The sequence below is a fragment of the Triticum aestivum genome, chromosome 7D (genome assembly GCF_018294505.1).
Source record: "Triticum aestivum cultivar Chinese Spring chromosome 7D, IWGSC CS RefSeq v2.1, whole genome shotgun sequence".
NCBI lineage: Eukaryota > Viridiplantae > Streptophyta > Magnoliopsida > Poales > Poaceae > Triticum > Triticum aestivum.
In genome coordinates, this window is record NC_057814.1 from 583,000,764 (window position 1) to 583,008,482 (window position 7,719).

At 41.1% G+C, this 7,719-nt stretch overlaps 1 pseudogene; it reads right to left on the reverse strand.

The window, feature by feature from the left end:
- Positions 1–2,787: 2,787 nt before the first annotated feature.
- LOC123171345 (aspartic proteinase 36-like) lies at positions 2,788–7,676 on the reverse strand (annotated as a pseudogene).
- Between the last annotated feature and the right edge of the window lie 43 nt (positions 7,677–7,719).

The following is a 7,719-nucleotide window of genomic DNA, read 5'->3' on the forward strand; positions in this document are numbered from 1 at the left end:
TCACCCCTCATCACTACTCAAGTATGGACCACTCATTCAAATCGTCTAACTTCCCTGCCGGTCACCCATCCTCTCACTACTCCAACCTGAGCACGCTTAACTTCCAAGTTCTATTCCCCCTTGTTTCCAAGTCTGCCCTTGTTGTTTTTCTGACAATAGTAAGTTGTCAATCCTATTAACCCTTAGGAGTTGAACTTGAGCATGAAGTCACATGTTTCACCGTTTGAGTTTGAAACTATTATTCTTAAAACCAATAATTATTTAGTAACACTAATATTTCTTGAAGAAGTAGTTTGACCACAGTTTGACCAACAATTCAAAAAAACTTAAATTTGAGGATAACTTTTTTCCTTCCAGAATTTGAGGATTCTAAAAATTTGCAAAACGGCCTACGGTCGTCGAAATCGGAACCGGATTTTCGTGCTGAATATTTTGATATATTATAAGTTTTTTTCGACATCGTATGCAAAAGTTATAGCCGTTTTACTTTTTCATAACACCTTTTTGCAAAACATGTCCAACTTTAAGTATTTTAATTTTCCTAACTAGTAGTGTAGTAACATAACAACATCTCGAAGGATTTTAATTTTTGAAGTCATTTTCTTTTGTTTTTTTCAAAACTAAAATGGCGATACACGCGGGGGGGTGTTAGAGTTTCAACCCCTTTAGTCCGGGATGGTGACCATCCAATCCTACCGTCGACTACATCTGGTAGCACCGTCCCAGCCAGAGTCACAACTAAGGTTAACCAAGCCTGAGTCACGTTTTATTAAAGTGGCAAAAAGAATTATTTTTTAAAATCTACAGAAAGAACTAACTAAAAATAATTGAAAACAATAATTAAAGGACTAAAACAACTATATAAGCAAAGCAGTACTGTTTTAATTAAAATTCTAATTTAAATTATTCTAAAAATAACCAAATAAATCTTACTGTGACAACAATCTGACATGTGACTAGGAGCAAAAAGAATTAAATTAAAAACTATTTTGAAACTCAAATTATTCACAATCTAGGGTTTGAAGCAAATTTGAACAAATTCATATTTAAATCATTCAAATTTGAAAAGTAATGGCACAAACAGAAACTAGAAAAAAAATTAATCTAATGCTAAAAGAATCACCCAAAAACATCAAATATCCTAAAAGATATAAGCAATTTAACACAGAAAGTAAAAACGAAAAAGAAATGAAAAAACAAAAAAAAACAAATTTCAAAACCCCTTTAGTCCCGGTTTGAGACATGAACCCGGGACTAAAGGCCCCGGTTTGAGACACGAACCTGGGACTAAAGGTCATCGCACCCTTTAGTCCCGGTTCGTGTCTCAAACCGGGACTAAAGGTCCCATTTGAACTGGGACTAATGCCTTCCCGACGCCCTAGCCGCTCGAACCGGGACTAATGCTCACATTATTCCCGGTTCGTAATGCAACCGGGACTATTGTGTACATTGAGCTTGGACCAAAGCCCTGTTTTCTACTAGTGTATCTACTTTCACCATGAGTGTCTTCTTGCTGTCAAAGGGTTTCTGCGAGAAATATAAAAGGATGACAAGAGACTTTTGGTGGGGTGATGAAGAGGGACACAGGAGAGTGCACTGGATGTCGTGGGAAAGAATGACAAAACCGAAGAGGGCTGGGGGCATTGGATTCAGAGACATGCAATTGTTTAATCAGGCCCTCCTAGCAAAACAAGGGTGGAGGCTTATTCAAAATCCAGAGAGCCTATGTGCAAGAGTGCTCAAAGCGAAGTACTATCCACATGGTAACTTGTTGGACACTGTGTTCACGTCGGATGCATCACCTGTTTGGAGGGCCATTGAACATGGCTTACAGCTCCTGAAGAGAGGCCTTACCTAGCGTGTTGGTAACGGGAGAAGTATCCAGATCCAACGTGACCAATGGATACCGAGGAGGCAAGGCCTTAAGACAGCATCTTTCATCAGAAGGTCTCAGTCTTCGATGGGTCAACCAATTAATGCATCCAGATAGGAAGGAATGGAACGAAGCTCTAATCAGGCAAAAAAATATCCGTTCGATGCGGACGAGATCTGCAAGCTTAGTATACCGTCGGCAGAAGTGGTGGACTGCATTGCATGGCATTACGAGAAAAACAGTGTTTTCTCGGTTAAGAGCGCTTACAAATTGACGGCCTCCATTGCTGAATCAGAGCAAACCCCATCGAGCTCCTCGAATGATTCTAATGACCGTAGCATTTGGGACCTGATTTGGAAAACCAAAGTACCTGGTAAAGTCCGGATTTTCGGATGGAGAGTAGCCACTAATACTTTGGCTACCAAAAAGAATAAATGGAAGAGAACACTTGAGCTGGATCCGATCTCTAGCATTTGCGGCAATGGCGAGGAAGACGAGTACCACGCGGTGATTACATGTACAAAGAGTAGGGCACCGAGAGATGCTTTGAGAAGAGAATGGGGTCTGCCGGCAGAGGAAAGGTTCTGGTATACATGGGAAGACTGGCTGCAAATACTGTTGAGCACTGAAAACGAGTGCATGCGGGCCAAGATACTTCTCCTGATCTGGCCCTGTTGGTACCTCGGGGAGGATTGTGTGCGCAGTACAGTACGGGTAAGGAGTCTGTAAGCAGATCGGCACAGTTCCTGATGCAGTATTTGGATGAATTTAGCAGTGCTGAAAGGTTAACTGACCATGAAATGGGCAAAAGGACGGAGCTCAATGCTGTTCAAAACCTGCGCTCGTCCGTTCCCCGAGACATGCAATGGACGGCACCAGGCTCACAATTCTCATCCAACGGCTCACAATTTATGTTGGGCCTCTACAACTTTAGATTAAAATGCATTTTACTCCAGTAATAAACAAGTCTAATAGTTAATTCAAATGCACTTCTAATAACCCTTACTAAATGCAGAGTTATGGCACAATCAGTCCCCAAAGTAACTCTCCTACTGGCATTGTCCTCAATTTTTCTACTCTGATTTTGCCCTCATGCTACGTGAGAAGGCTGACCAACCATACAACAGCCACTCCAATAGTTATCAAGCCGCTGCATGATGATGCGCCACTCACATCAAACCGAGTGTTCCTATTGATTGACGAGCCTGGCAGAAGAAAAAGGCCCTGTTAGTCGCCACCAGCAACTAGAAGTACTATGATCCGATTGGAACATATGAATTCTACAGGGACCTCATATGGAACAGTTAGGCATTAGGGAAAGAATTACAATGCTCCAAACGGGAGTTGATGGTTGAAATACCAAGACAGAGAGGAATTGTGAGCTTACAATTGTAGTCCGTCCAGCCCAAGCGCATCTTCTCTAAGTCATACACAAATATTTTATCATGCAAAGCAAGGTCTGTAACCAGCCAAAGGGACCAATTAGGTAGTGAGAAGAGATTTCTTAAAAAAAAGGTTAAAAGGTCATACATGACTTGACCGTTTTATTGTAATATGTTAGTTAATTATCCACATGAAGCTACCATGTACTAGGATTTACAGTCCAGTCCAATAGGAACAATAATAGGGTTTCAAGAACGGTATGGAGTGAAGACCCATGATCATTCTCCCATGCCACCTGAGTATAGGGGAGCATATCATACCAAAACCAACATTCGGTGGAGACCGGTGAAAACCACACAAAAAAGATGTTTTGAAGTTTCGAAAAAATACAGGATGTTATTAGGGTGATGTCTATTGCCATGCAAAATTCCAAGTTCAAACACATTACGGAATGTGGGCTACGAAAATAACAAAATGAGCATTGAATAGTGCCGAATAGTAACGTCACTATTCAGGGCTGAATATGTTTTTTTATAGCTCACATTTCTTAATGTGTTTCAACATGAAATTTGGCGTGGCAGTAAAAACATCACCCTCTTAACATCGTGTATTTTTTCAGATTTTTTCAAAACTTTCAAATGTGGTTTCCCTGAAGTACCACGAAGTTTTCTTTGAATGTTGGTTTCCGTATGATATTCTCTCCTGAGCATAGTTAACTGGTTGACTTATGATTTGCTACTTGTATAATTATTGAGATGTTTGTTGAACAGATTATTTCTTTTCAGATATCTACAACAGGATAGCATTCTTAAGATCTAATAGGTAAGCTGTGCAGCTTATACTGGCTCATTCAGTCAAGATAACTAACCTCCGAGTACAGTGATTGCATGGCCATTCTGGATTTCCTTGGTACTTTGCCAGCCAATGCACCACACAGTATCATTGCCCTGCAAACCATGATATGATATCGTTATATTTGAGATATGTTGCTGCGAAAAAATACATTGAAGGCAGCATCAAAAGGCTGCTGGATTTACCACATAACCCTGCAGCAAAAGATAGTTTCGTGGCTTCATTGTCATTGCAGCACCTCCCTTAAAATATAGTGTGACGGTTGGAAATAACAAGTCAATGCTGGTACAGTACAAAGTATTTTTGTTATTAGTAATTCGACACTCATATAGACATGAACTCTTAATTTCATTATGATGAAAAGGAGACCTGCTAGAAGAAAGGAAACACTTGTCCCTCTTCTCAACCCGCTCGGTATCAAGAGGGCGTACCGATAGAGAAACCCCTGCAACTATCTGCAAATAGCTAAATATGAATCATTAGGATCTACATACTGGAGAGTCGCATACTAAATCAATTGAAGTAATATAGGCTTGTCGCATAGTGAGATATGATCCTATGAACTCACCGCACTAACAAATCCATCTAGACTTCGTCTAGAAGGTATGTTAGGGTTGTTCCTGAGTCTACTATTGGTCCTTATTTATTTGATGTTGCAAACAAGGAAGAATCAATGGGCAGGTTTTGGCCATTGACAGCAATGCCCTCCAGATTCAAGTTGTAATGAGGCCTATATTTCATCCACAATATTAACACATAAAAAGTGGTTAGTATGAAGAATTCAAAAAGTTCTAAATGGTAGAGCCCACATTTCACAGATTAAAGACCCTAGCTACATTGTGTATTAATCTTGGCTTCTCAAATAACTGAACGCATGTTTCTTAAAAAGAACTCAACCCGTGGAAGGAGTCCAAGATCTGTAGGAAGAAATTCGGAATGTGATGGGCAAGGTTGCAAGACTGTACACCTACAACTGGGCTACATTGTAAATCTCAAATTAATTAACCTAACAAGCATATTTTACCTTATAATGATAAGGGTTGAAAAAAGAATTACCTCCATAACGGTTACCATCACCTCTAACAGAGGTATCCAGTATGGCTAATTAAATAAAATCGTGCGATGCAGAATTTTGAACTCTTATATTATAGGCTCGAAGTAATTCAAGGAAAAAACTTACCCTGCAAGTGGAGTAAATACTAATCTTGGCTCCACGATTTCACCAAGAAGAAAAATGCCACCACCTTCTTCGGAACCTTTCAGGCAATGTGAGAACTTTTTAGGGGATACTCCCAAAGAGTTCAGTTGTGAAATGATAGAAAGTTGCTGCTGTCCAAATGCCAGAATCCCATCTGTAGATATGAATCCTGACAGTGATTCGGTACATCTGTTTAAAAGAATATTTGAAACATGTCAGGGAGCAACGACGAAAAAATTCTATGGACCTTACTAGGAAAGCAAACTTCACTGTAAAGGTAATGAATAAATAAACAAAATGACAGTGTCGACAAAGATACATGATTTACCCAAAAACAACAGATGCAGAAGCATTGGCAAAATGTTGATTTCCCATGATAGTGTCGAGATGCATAGTGTCAGACACGTAGTAACCCGATACTCCAGTTCCATCACCATAAGTAAGATTATAACCACATAGGCTGCTTGTGGAGTCCGAGGTATAGCAGACTTTTGATCCTGATTCGTCGGCAGTTGTACAGCTATTATCCGAGCATGATATTCTGGATGATGTCGATGAAGAGTTGAGATTGTATAACTCTATTGGGATCTGAAAAACAAAGAAGTACAATGTTAATCCGTGCATATTTCGAATTGAGACGGATAGGAGATAGGAGATTCACCTTGAGCGGGCTTCTTGTTGGGCAACCCCTGCAGCCTTTGCAAACAACCCACGAGATGTCACTTCCAGTATCAATTTGGAAAGTGTATTCTTTTGGGGGGTTCCCTAATTTCAGGCTAGTATAATAAATGCTGCAAATTAAAATTTTAATTTTAAATACAATGATCGAAAACGGAAGAAATAAATATTAGAAGCTAACCCACCCATCAGCGAATGGGTTGGCGTTGCCCTGCACAGGGACATTTACCACACCCATCCTCGCCTGCCTCGCCCTGTCCAGCTCCCTGAGATCCCCTAGGGGGACCCCCTTGAGCGGCACCGCCCGCTCCAGCACCATCGCCTGGTTAGCTGTTGCAACCGCCGTGGCCAGGAGCAACACCACCACCATGGCAGTCAATTCTGATGGCCTCATCACAAGTAATTTTTCCTGATTTCTGTGGAAAAAAACAACTATATTTGAGTAGTATGCACAGTTGCTGATGGACATGTAACAAAAAGATAGACATGATGATTCAGGGGCAGGCAAATGATTTTCAGAATTGATATTCAAAATTTGGGAGAGTAATTTTTCTTTTGGATCCTAAAGCCAAGTTTTTGGTCTAAACCGTGGTACTATCTAGTACTCCCTCCAATCCAAAGTAAGTGTCGTAGTTTTGCACTAAGGTTAGTTCAACCTTAGTTCAAAACTGCGACACTTATTATGGATCGGAGGGAGTAATCAAGAGCCAAGAGCTGCCTCAAACAAGACTGGACATTCTACATTTTTCAAAAAGGGGAATATACTAGATTAGTATGGGCATTTTGCCGCGCCGGGGTTTGTAGTCTTTATTGTGCCAGGATCGTTGTGATGATCTATCAATTGCATATCAAAGTTTTGGAGCTCCAGTAGTGAACCAATGCTATTTGATAATCGGATTCCAGATTTCACCATGGATTCAGTTAAAAACCCAACCTGCAATAGATCTGGAATCCTGAATGGGAAAAGGAAACCAACAACGTTTGTGCAACCCAAAAAAAAAATGGAAGGAGGGGACGTGACCACTCTAGATCAGTCTAGTTCTGTGCTAGATTATGCATCTGCAACTATACAACCTTGTTCAGAGAATTAAAATTAAATCATGGCACACATGCCTAGAGACTTCAACTTGTGCATAAGTGAAACTGGCTAAACTTATGCAAAACTGAAAGCAAACGTCCCTAAATATCACATTTACCCCAGCACCTATACAGGGATATAACATGATCTGTATTGAAAATTCGACATATACCTTCAGGAGCTGATTTGCACTATTGGCATATGACACACATGGGATACCCGTTTTGTTGCTACAAGATACAAATTAATGTCATTTACGCTCTAATCCGTTCAAGAACAATCTACATTTGAGGAGCACCAAAGGCTCAAGGCCAGGCATGCAAAACATCATCACGGATTTCATATGACAAACTTCAGACCAGTGCCATTAGTGTTCACGAGAAACACTTGCGATGCAATACGTATTACCAACACCATTACATTAGTGTCTCAACAATTTGCGATTTCAATGGTAAAGGAGAGAAACCTGCAGAGAAGCGACTCCCTTCCTGATTGAGCTCCTTGTCTGCTCTGCTGCCTGCCAGGGCCGGGGCGGCTGAGGCGGGAGCAGGGGAAGCCGGAACAGAGAGGCCGGCCGGAGCGCCTGGGACGGGGGCGGAGCGGCAGGGAAGCCGGAATGGGAGAGGCCGGCCGGAGCGACTGGGACGGAGGCGGAGC